This window comes from Pteropus alecto, unplaced genomic scaffold (genome assembly GCF_000325575.1).
Source record: "Pteropus alecto unplaced genomic scaffold, ASM32557v1 scaffold112, whole genome shotgun sequence".
NCBI classification, from domain to species: Eukaryota; Metazoa; Chordata; class Mammalia; order Chiroptera; family Pteropodidae; genus Pteropus; species Pteropus alecto.
The window spans coordinates 796,070-808,906 of record NW_006433133.1 but is presented as its reverse complement, the minus strand read 5'-3'; the positions used below and the strand labels follow the sequence as shown (position 1 = coordinate 808,906).

Here is a 12,837-nt window from a genome sequence, read left to right as displayed (position 1 = left end):
AAAAAAAAAAAAAATTAAGTAATCCATTGATCATCCAATGGAAGCAATCTAAATTATAATTTCTGGACCTGAAAACCATTATTGCTTTTTCAAAATCTTTTTTTTTCTGAATTATTTTATTGTTGCATTTTTAAGGATACTTCCTTTGTTAAACAGAGGTTAAATGTTGAAGCAAAATAAGAGCCACATAGAATACTCTAGGCCACAGGATTCTCAAACCTGGCAGCATAACAGTTCTCTGAGGAGCAGCTCTTAAAAGATATCCTAAAAGATATCCAATGCTTGGGCCCCGAAATAGACCAATTAAATCAGAACATGGAGAGAGAGTACATTTAGGCATCTACTTTCTAAAAGCTCCCCAGATGGTCCTAATGTGCAACAAAAGGTAGAAACCACTAGGCTAAGCTAAAATTAAATTGTTTTTACATATATTAATTACAATTGTGTTAAGAGAATAGTAACAAACATGTGTAATCTACATATACATATGAAAATAAAGTCGTGTTATCATATCCATCAGTTTAAACAACTAAATTAGATAATATCTTCTAAGGAAATAATTTCAAAAGTATTTAATATTTTTACCAGTGTGGATAAAGAATTATCAGTTCTATAACACATTACCCCTATGTTTTTATTTTACTAAATTAAATTATGAGGTAAATCTCTCTCCACTCCTGTTTTTAAAATACTGGGTTGGACTAAGAGGATCTAATAGCAAATGTGAAGATCAACTATATTGCACAAAGCCCATACTAATCTAGAGCAGGGGATCTCAAACTCTCCAGACATCAGAATAATCTAGAAGGCTTGCCCAAACCCAGATGGCTGGGTCTCAACCTTAGAGTTTCTGATTTAGTAGATCTGAGGCGGAGACATATAATTTGTACTTCTGATTGATCTCAGGTGATGCTGATGCTGCTGGTCCAGAGATCACACACTGAAAACCACTGTTCTGTATAGAATAATAGCAAGTGATGTAGCATCATGACAGAGTGAAAATAACGCTTCGTTTGTCCCTTTAAAGTTACAACAATTCAGTCATTATATAGAGTAATAGCTTATAATAGATGTTTGATAAATACTTGATTAATTTAATTGAGTAAATGATATATTTTAAGATATAGGAACCCACCATATATTTAGTGCATCCAAATATATGTAAGGATAACTATATTTTTTATTAGTTTACTATTTTTCAAAGTCTTGCTTATGAATTGCTATATAAAAATTACCTGAAGTGATTATTGAAATGAAGATTCCCGGATTCTCTCCCAGCCCAAGCTAATCAGAATCTCTCTTGGTGTGGCTCAGGAATATGCGTTTTAAACAAAATTCCAAAGTATTTTTAAAATCTTTTTCTACAGTGACATCAATTAACAAAACCCAATAAGTTTCAAGTGTATCAAGTGTACAATTCAACAGTAAGTCATATATATATTGCATTGTTTGTTCACTACCCACAGACAGATTTCTTTCTGTCACCACATATTGGACTCCTTTCGCCCCGTCTACATCCCCCTCCCCCACCTTCTGGCAACCACATGTCTATTGTCCATGTCTGTGAGTCTCTGTTTGTCCTGTTCGTTTGTTGCGTTTAGGTTTATATCCCACATATAAGTGATATCATGTGATTTTCAACTTTTTCTGTCTGGCTTATTTCACTTAGCATGATTATCTCCAGGTACATTAAATACTGCAAATGGCAGTATTTAATCTCTTCTTATGGCTGAGTAATATTCCATTGTATATATGTGCCACAGCTTCTTTAGCCAATCATCGTAAAACACTTCGGCTGTTTCCATGTCCTGGCCACTATGAATAATGCTGCTATGAACATCAGTGTGCATATAACTTTTCAGATAAATGTTTTCAAAACTTTTGGGTAAATACTCAGTAGAGGATTGCTAGATCATATGGTAGATCAATTCTTAATTTTTGATTAAGCTTCCAAACTGTTTTCCACAATGGTTGAACCAGTTTGCAGTCTCACAGCAGTGTATGATGGTTTCTTTTTTCCACATCCTCTCTAATACTTGTTATTACTTTTCCTGTTGATAACAGCTAATTCAAACAGGTGTGAGGTGGTAGCCCATTGAGGTTTTGATTTGCATTTCCCTAATAGCTAGTGAACTAAAGCATCCTTTCATATGTTTGTTGGCCATTTGTATGTCTTCTTGGGAGAAGTGTCTTTTCAGGTCCTCTGCCCATTTTTGATTGGATCATTTGTTTTGTTGCTGTTGTTGTTGTTCTTGTTGTTGTTGTTATTGAATAGTATGAGTTCTTTGTATATTTTCAATATTAGGCTTTTATTGGCGGTGTCGTTCACAAAATGTTTTCCCATTCAGATAGTTGTTTATTTGCCTTGTTGAAGGTTTTCTTTGCTGTGCAGAAGCTTTTTAGTTTGATATAGTCCCATTCATTTATTTTTTGCTTTTACTCCTCTCACCTTTGATGTCAAATTAATGAAATCCTCTTTAGATCCAAGGTCCATAAGTTTAGTCCCTATGTTTTCTTTTATGCAATTTATTGTTTTGGTCTTATATTCAGATTCTTAATCCATTTTGAGTTAATTTTTGTGTGGTGATAGACAACGGTCTAGTTTAATTCTTTTGCAGGTGGCTTTCCAGTTTTCCCAGCACCATTTATTGAAGAGGCTTTCCTTTCTCCACTATATGTTTTCACTTTTTTGTCAACAATTATTTGCCCATATAAATGGGGATTTACTTCTGCACTCTCGATTCTGTTCCACTAGTCTGTGTCTGTTTTTCTGAGAGTACCATGCCGTTTTGATTACTGTTGCTTTGTAGTATAATTTGAAGTTGGGCAGAGTGATAACTCTGGCCTTATGCTTTTTTCTTTGGATGACTTTAGTGATTCAGGACTTTTGTGCTTCCATACAAGTATCATGATTTTTTTGTTCTATTTCATTAAAAAATGCCAATGGAATTTTGATGGGGATTGCACTAAATCTGTACAGTGCTTTAGGTAATAAGATCATTTTACTATGTTAATTCTTCCAATCGAAGAACAGAAATCTTTCCATTTCTTTGTGTCTTCTTCAATTTCTTTTAATATAGTCTTATAATTTTCATTATATAGGTTCTTCACATGTTTCACTACGTTTATTCCTAGGTATTCTTTTTTTTTTTTTTTTTTGCAATTGCAAAAGGAATTGTTTCTTTTATTTCTTTTTCTGACGATTCATTTTTAGAGTATAAGAATGCTATGGATTTTTGAACATTGATTTTGTATCCTAAAACTTTACTATATTTGCTTATTATTTGTAGTAGTGTTCTCGTGGAGTCTTTAGAGTTTTTCTATATGGAGAATCATGACCTTCTCAAATAGTGACAATTTGACTTCTTCATTTCCTATTTGAATGCCTATTATTTCTTTCTCTTGCCTGACTGTACTCTCTAGGACCTCCAATATTAAACTGACTAACAATGATGATAGTGGATAGCCTTCTTTTGCTCCTGGTCTTTGAGGAAAGGTTTTTAGTTTTTCGTAATTAAGTATAATGTTGGCTGAGGGTTTGTGGTATATGGCCTTTATTATGTTGAGGTACTTTCCTTCTATATTTATTTTATTAAGTGTCTTGATCATAAATGGATGCCATATCTTGTCAAAGGCTTTTTTTGCATCTATTGATATGATCATATGATTCTTATTTTTCAATTTGTTTATGTGGTGTATCACATTAATCAGTTTGCTTTTGTTGAACCAGCCCTATGCCTCTGGGATGAAGCCTGCTTGATTGTGATGTATAATCTTTTTAATATGTTGCTATATTCAGTTCACTAGTATCTTATTTAGAATTTTTGCATCTGTGTTCATGAGAAATATTAGTCTGTGGTTTTCCTTTCTTGTGTTATCTTTACCAGGTTTTGGTATCAGGGTATTGTTGGCGTCAGAAAACGAGTAGATAATATTGCCACTCTTTGATTTTTTGGAAGAGTTTGAGGAGAATAGATATTAAATCTTCTTTGAATATTTGGTAGAATTCATTGGTGAAGGCATCTGGTCCTGGACTTTTACTTTTTGGTAAGGATTTTGATGATTGTTTCAATTTCCATACTGCTGATTGGTCTGTTTTTCCAGTTCTGATTCAGTCTAGGAAGGCTGTATAACTCTAAGAACTTGTCCATTTCCTCTAAGTTATTAAATTTGGTGTTACATAATTTTTCATAGTATTCATGTATAATTCATTGTATTTCTATGGTATCTGTCATGATTTGTCCTCTTTCATCTCTGATTTTGTTTATTTGTATCCTTTCTCTTTTTTCTTTAGTTGTCTAGCCTGGGGTTTATCAATTTTATTAATCTTCTCAAAGAATCAGCTTTTGGTTCCATTTATTTTTTCAATTTTTTTTGTAGTCTCAATTTCTTAATTCTGCTCTAATTTTGATAATTTCCTCTGTTCTGTTGATTTTAGGTTTCATTTTTTTTCTTTTTTTTTCCAGTTTTTTTAAGATGAAGCATTACATTGTTTATTTAGGCTCATTCTAGTTTTTTGAGATAGGCCTGTAATGATATGAACTTTCCTCTTATTACCGCTTTCCCCTTGTCTCAAAAGTTTTGAAATGTTATTTCTATGTATCTCTTGATCTCTCTTTTTATTTCTTCTATGACCCAGTCATTCTTCAGTATCATGTTGTTTAATCTCCATGTATTTGTTGTTCTTCTCTCTTTCCTTTTATATTTGATCTTCAGCTGCAAAGCATTATGATCAGAGAATATGATTGGTATGATTTCAATCTTCTTATATTTGTTGAGGGTAGTTTTGTGTCCTAGTATGTGGCCAATCCTTATGAATGTTCCATGTGCACTACAAAAGAATGTATAAGCAGCTGTTTGGGGATGAAGGCTCTGTAAATGTCAATTATGTCCAATTAGACTAATGTGTTATTTAAGGAAGTTATTTCCTTATTCATTTTCTGTTTAGATGATCTGTCCATATCTGACAATGAGGTATTAGGTCCCCTACTATGATAGTGTTTTGGTCTGTTTTTGCCATTTGTTCTGTCAGTAATTGCTTTATATATTTTGGGTTCCCTGATTAGAAGCATAGATATTAATAAGCGTTATTAATAAATCTTTTCATTGTGATTCCCTTAATCATCATGAAGTGTCCCTCCATATCTTTCTTTCCTTTTTTTATTTTGAGATCTACTTCATCTTATATTAGTACCACTACTCCTGCTTTTCTCTAAATGCCATTTGCTTAGATTATCATTTTCCACTGTTTCACTTTCAGTATATTTGTCTTTGAGACTGAGATGTGTCTCCTGGTGGCAGTATATGGTTGGGTTTTGTTTTTTGATCCAATCTTCAACTCCGTGCCTTTTTATCGGTGAATTTAGTACATTTACATTTAGGGTGATTATTGAAATATGAGGTTTTCCTATAATCATTTTATCTTTTGTTTTCTGGCAACTCGGTGTTTCCATTGTTTCTTTGTCTTGTGTTTCTATCATTTTAATTTGGTGGGGCTTTGTAGAGTTCCCTTCTTGTCCCTCTTATTTTATATTTTGTATCTCAGTTTTGCATTTTTGGTTTGTGGTTACTATTAAATTTATATAAAATAGTTATATATACAGTAGTCCATTTTCTTCTGCAAGCTCCTTATCTCCATTTCTCTTTGTAATATATATTTTTATTTCCTTTTCTTTTTTGTTTTTATTGTCTCAAGTTATCCCTTTGTATGCTGAACATATATTTCTAACTTGTAGTAATAATTATCTTCTTATGGTTTAAGCTTATAATACCTGCTCTTAATAAGTATTGTGTTATCCTGCTTCTGTCTGCCTGTTAGTTGTCTTATTCATAATTATGTATTTTTTTTTTATCATTTTGTTACAGGTGGGCTGACCTCTTTCATTATTTCTGTAATGCAGGCCTTATAGTGGAGAATTCCCTCAACTTTTATGTCCGTAAAGGTCTTAATTTTCCTTCATATCTAAAAGAGACCTTTGCTGGAGACATTATTCTTGGCTGGTAATCCCTTTCACTTAATAGTTTGAATATTTGGTTCCATTCCTTCTTTTCTGGTGAGGTTTGTGCTGAGAAGTTCAAAGATTTTTCTAATGGATTTTCCTTTATAGGTTACCATTTTCTTTTCTCTGTGCCTTGAGAATTCTTTAGTCATCGATTTTTGATAATTTTAATATAATGTGTCTTGGAGAAGGCCTTTTAGGGTTGAGATAATTGGGTGTTCTGTTAGCTTCTTGGATTCTAAACTCCAGCTTCTTACTTATATTTGAGAAATTCTCATCAACTATTTGCCTGAACAAGCTCTCTGATCTCTTCTCCTTCTCTTCCCCTTCTGGTATACCTATTATTCTTATGTTGCCTTCCCTGATGGTGTCAGCTAGTTCTTGTATTTCTCTTTCATTATTTTCTATTCTTTGGTCTCTCCTTCCTTCTGAATTATTTCTAGATTTCTGTCTTTGATATCACTGATTCTTTCCTCTATCTAGTCAACAGTATTTCCTAAGCTTGCTATTTCACTCTTTATCTCTTTTAGAATGTTTTTCATCTTCAGAAGTTCTATTTGGTTCTTTTTTAGGATTCTCATCTCCTTGCTAAAAAACTCATTTTGCTGGTCTATCTTTTAAAAGTTCTTGTAATTGTTAATCTGAGTTATTTTGCATCTCATTGAGTTTTTCCAGAAGTGCATTCCTGAATTCTCTATCATTTATACCACACATTTCTATATATTTAAGCTTATTTTCTGGATATTTTTCTCTTTCTTTCTGAGCTGTCTTGTCACTTTGTTTGTTCTTGGTGTTTGATAGACTATTTCTTCTCCTGGGCATTAATGGGTGTGTTTTCTGCTTTTTTCTTTTTTCAGAAATATTTATTATATAGAGGTTTCTCTTTAGCTTATTGACAGGAAGGTGTTTTTTCTTTTTATTTCCAGTAGGTGGAGTCCCAAGCCTCTTTATCTCTGCTTTGAGGCTGATAATTAAATATTCAAGTCACAATCAGTTACCTTCGGTCTCAGTCTCTGTCACTGGTACTGATAGTAAATTTTTGTTTCTGTAGTGTTTCTTCAAATTTCCCTGGAGCTTAGCAGTGCTACTTCTAGGAAGATATGGGGTGAAGGGAGGGTGCACTCTGGGTTGATGGGTAGGGGTTGCTGCTAGTCTCCATGTCTCAGCCTCCTGCTTCATAATCAGTCTGCTAAGACCCAGCTGTTGCCCCTCCACACTTAGTTCCCACTTTGCTTTCTGCCCTGATCCTTGGGCTCCACTGAGTGGAAAACGCAGATTCCTCAGGCAGGGCAATTTGGGGAACCAGCCTAAATTTTTCCTCTCCTTCTCCTCCTGCAGGGAGTTCTGGCTGTGAGAGGAAACTTCTTTGTTCTCTCAATCTATCCCCCAGACTTCCATGGTTCTGACCTCTGGAAGCTCTTATGCACAGATCACTTGCTCAGAGGTGCTTGTGTGCAGGTTAGATGTTATTACTTGAGTTTTAGATGTTCATCGTATTGTTATTTCAACGGGAGAGATTCGGAGACATCTCATTGCCATTCTTCTGATGTCACTCTCCCCAAGTGTTTCTTCTTTACACTAAAGTTTGAGAACCAATGCTCTACTTTCTTATACATTTGATTACACTATTGTTCCTTTCTGGAATGTCCTTTCTTTTCACCTCTGCACAAATCCTGTCCTGTTTTTTAAACTCATCCCAAAGACAGTTTTCTCTGAGCAATCTCCTCTGATTTCATGTTTATCACACACAATAAATGGAGCACAGGGAAACATTGGGTGCTCTTAGATGGGACGCCTGAGACAGTTGGAATAGTGCTCTAGGATTGGCTCTGAATGTTGCACTCAGAAGTTATATCCCTGAATTTGTACACATGAATGGGAAACTACAAAAGTTGCAAAGAGAGCATATAAAAAAGCACTTAACACTGAATCTCTTGGTCACACTAACTATATTTCAGGCAGAGGTACAATAGCCATTCCTGAACAGGAGAGGGGACATTAAGAAGACAAAATGGCTGCACATAGAATAACTTCAACTGTCCAACTGTGCAGTAAAGGAAATAGATTGTAATATTCACAGAGGGGTCTGTCCTACCCAAGGAGACAAGAAAATAAGCTAACATCTTACTTAGTATTGCATCAGTGGTAGGGGATAAAAACATGAAGGAGTTAGATCTGATAGTTGGCTGTAGCATCTGATAGGGTTGGGTGCTAAGCGTGGAGCTAATAAGTGACAGAGGTAGAAGTTGAACTCAGGAACTTTAACATCTATGGTGGTATTCTCTAAGTATGGTACCTGTCTTACTGATCAGAATTTGCATTTATTGCAAGCTCTCTAGATGACTAAACTTTAAAAATTACTGATCCACCATACTGTAAGTGCATGTGTGGTGGTCATCTACATTCGAAGAAATCCTTGCAGTCTCTTCCAATTCAGCAGCTTCTAGAAATTACACAAACTAATGTCAACATAAGAACAGAAGATACATACATATATGGGAAAACAAAAAGGACGCTCATGAGTAAAATTAGGCATTTTCTTTTACTTTTCATTTTCACCAGTTAGTCAGAATTATCTCACCAGATAATCAGAAGTTGGTGGGATAAGTAAAAGATGTGCTCACCTTCTCCCACAACCACCTCATAATTACAACTACACTACAGAACAACAATCATTGATAATCACCCGACGTCTAGCTGAGCAGAAGTCCTATAACAAAGGATATCAGGAAGAAATCACCTCAAGACTGGTAGGAGAGATGGAGATGGTAAAACAGGCTGTCCCCACACCAATGTAATAGTTGTTTAAAACTGAGAGGGATATCTCACCTGCAAAGGTCCCCCCTAGGATAGATGAATCTCAGCCCCACACCAGGCCACCCAGCCTAGGGTTCCAGTGCCAGGAAGAGAAGTCCCCATAACATATAATTGTGAAAAACAGCAAAGATTGTGGCTGAGACAGAAGGTGGCTGGAGTTTCAGGTGTTTCTCTAAAGAGACAACACACAAATATATTCATCAATGGAGTCACTCGCTCTGTGGTCCAGCATTGTGGCAGCAACTGGAAAGGCATCAAGGATGTGCAGGAAGAAACTGAGTTGTTTGGCGTTAGTGCAAGGGCTGGAGGAGCAGCTTTTTCCCAGATAAAAGTGCAGGAAGAAGCCATTGTTCCTTTGTTGAACCCTCCCTCTACCCAGGCTAAATACACAGGAAGGCACCATATCTGAGTCTCCATCAACCTAGCTAACAACATTCACTCTGCCCTGGAGATTTCCTGAGACCCCACCCCACTCAACTTGCGAACCAAACCAAACAATCCAAACCCCATGACTGTTTTGTAACTATCAATTTGTGCCTTTCCATTACAGCCTGTCTGCTAAATGTCTGTAAGCTTTCCCAAAATCTCTCAAAGGTTCACAAAACCGAAACAAGCATCATCTGTCCTCAGTGTGTCCCTACCTCTTAATGAGCATCCCCAAGCCCAGAACTAGTTGCAGCTAGCCCTGGTTCACAGCTTAGCCTCTCCCAGATACTTCCAAGCCCAGCACAAGTGGCAATTATCTGCAGATCACTTTGTAGCTCATTCCACTTGGCCTTGGGCAAGACACATGCAGTGTCTGACTTTGGCCTATACCAGAACCTCTCCCAAGAGGCCCCCAAATCAACATATCAAATGGCCAGTCTCAGACCACTCTAAAGCACCACCAAACCATTTCCACAAACAACATGCCCAAAGGGCAGACTGAGCAGGCACTAGAGCCCTGCTAAAGCAAGTCCTGCTCTATAGAATCATCCCCAGAACAATAGCTCCTCCACTGTAATTACTCTATTCAGCAAAGCCATCATTTAGAATTGAAGAACAGATAAAACGATTCTCAGACAAGAAAAAACGAAAGGAGTTCATCACCTAACCAGTCAAGAAATGTTAAAAGGACTTCTTTAAAAATAATAAGAAAAAAATACCCTCCCCCCAAAATACATATATATATATATCAACAATTACTTCAAATGTATTACTTTAAATAGATTAAATGCTCCAATTAAAAGACATAAGGTGGCTGAATGAGTAAGAGAACAAAACCTATACATACGTTACCTACAGGAAACTCACTTTAGAACAAAACCACAAAGACTGAAAGTAAAAGAATGGAAAAATATATTTTATTAAAATGCAAACAGAAAAAAAGCTGGGGTAGTAATATTTACACCAGACAAAACAAACTTTAAAACAAAGCCTGTAACAAGAGAAAAGGACCCAGTAATCCCATTTTGGGGTATTTCTCCGAAGAAACACAAAACAGTACTTTGAAAGAACATGTGCACCCATTTGTTCATTTCAGCATTATTCTCTATAGCCAAGATTTGGAAGCAACCTAAATGCCCATCAATAGATGAATAGATAAAGAAGTGGTACATATATACAATGGAATATTTACTTATCCATGACAAAAGAATGAAATCTTGCTATCTGCCATAACATAGGTGGACCTAGAAGATATTATGCTGAGAGAGATAAGCTAGATAGAGAAGGACAAATACCATATGATTTCACTTACATGCAGAATCTAAAGAATAAAATAAATGAACAAACAAAAGAGAAACAAACTTAGATACAAAGGACATTTTGATGGTTGCTATATGGGAGGAGGTTAGAAGTATGGGTAAAGGGGATGAAGAGATTAAGAGGTACAAATCAGTAGTTACAAAATAGTCATGGGGATGTAATGTATAGCATAGGAAATATAGTCAATAATATTGTAATAACTATGTGTGGTATCAGATGGGTACTAGATTTATCAGAATAATCACTTCATAATTTGTATAAATGTCTAACCACTATGTTGTACACCTGAAGCTAATATAATGCAATTAACCTCAATGTCAACTGTAATCAAAAATGTTTTAAATAGTTAAAAAAATAATAATCAGCCAGCCCATTAACAAATACTTACTGAATGTTTTTCATACATTTTTTACTATTGAGTAGTGGCATTTATCATTTGTCTTAAGTTTATCTTACAACTAAAGGGAAAAAATTACTAAAACCTTACTTTATTTCCCACAGTGAGATAAAACCACAGAAGATGCGTAGAAGTCATTTAATTCAACCATCTAATTTTAGAGACAGGAAACTGATTGAAGCCCAGAGCAATTAATTGTTCTAAGTCCTAAAACTGTTGAATGACTCAGTCAGTGACTAGATTTCTGGTCTCCTGTCAGTCCTGTACTCTTTCTTGCACATGTCCAAAATTAGCGAATACCCCAGCAGCCCAAATCTGTGGAAGTGTCAGACTCAATGACTTCAGTATCATTTATATTTCTACATAGTAGTGCTGGGATGGGGATGTAGCTTCAGAAATTCACATCAATATATATTTTTCAAAGCCTTCATATAAAATCTATAAATAGAAAATGTTGTTGCAAACTCTTTGCCATATACTTTGATAATAGTACATGCTTCCTTTGTGCAAAATTGACCACCATACCATCAAAAATTGATTGCTAGATTATCTTGCAACCTAAGAAAAACGAACCATTAAGTTTTGTAGATCAGTACACTCTCTGGGTAATATTCTTTTCACTTGACACTTGACCGGTCATATCTACTTTTTTCCCCAAAATATGCACATGGATTTATCTTATACTATAGAAAAAGGCCCACCAGACATTCAATTAACCCAGCTGTCACACATCTGTTGCTGTCTCTATAAATGTGGCAATTTGCTGGTAACAATCAAAAACTTCACACCTCTTTTTAATTGTGATAGTCTCTTACTTCCTCAATCTAATCTGTCTCAATGGCTTTGTTTGTGAGCCAAAGATTCCAGAATATATTCAACTATTTTTGATCCTCCAAATGGACTTATAACATGGATGTACCTTGAGATAATCATGCTAAGTAAAATAAGCCAGACAGAAAAAGTTGAAAATCACATGATATCACTTATATGTGGGATATAAATCTAAAAGCAACAAACAAGCAGGACAAACAAACAGAGACTCATGGACATGGACTATAGACTAGTGATTACCAGAAAGTAGGGGATTGAGGGAGGGGGAGGTAAACGGTGTAAAGTGTGTCAAATATCTAAAGGAAAGCTTAGCTGGATACATTGCTCTCGACTGATAGTTTCTTTCTCTTAATAGTTTGAATATTTGATTCCACTCCTGTTTGTCTTGTGAGGTTTGTGCTGAAAAGTCCAATGATAACCTAATGGGTTTTCCTGTATAGATTACCGTCTTCTTTTCCTTGGCTGCCCTGAGAATTCTGTCTTAGTCATTGATTTTTTATCATTTTAATACAATATGTCTTGGTGAAGGCCTTTTCGAGTTGATATAATTGGGTGTTCTGTTGACTTCTTGAATTCCAAGCTCCAGCTCATTCCTTAAATTTGAGAAATTCTCATCCACTATTTGTCTGAAAATGCTTTATAATCTCTGCCCTTTTTCCTCCCCTTTGGTAATGCCCATTATTCTTCTGTTTCCTCTCTTGATGGCATCAGCTAATTTTTGTATTTCTCTTTCATTATTTTACATATTTCGGTTTCTCTCTTCTTTCTTCTGATTTATTACTAGATTTCTGTCTTAGATATCGCTGATCCTTTCCTCCATTTGGTCGACTCTATTTTTCAAGCATGCTATTTCATTTTTCACCTCTTGCAATGTGTTTTTTATCTCTAGAAATTCTATTTGATTTTTTTTGAGGGTTTCAATCTCCTTGCTAAAGAATTCATTCTGCTCATCTAATGTTTTTTCAACTCTTAAAATTGTTGGTATGAGTCGTTTCAGATCTCTCTGAGTTTTTTCAGAAGCACTATTCTAAATTCTCTGTTATTTAT

General features: G+C 35.2%; 1 pseudogene; it reads left to right on the top strand.

Annotated features, from left to right (window-relative positions):
* Positions 1-10,655: 10,655 nt before the first annotated feature.
* Positions 10,656-12,837, top strand: part of LOC102880140 — a 5,989-nt pseudogene continuing 3,807 nt past the window's right edge.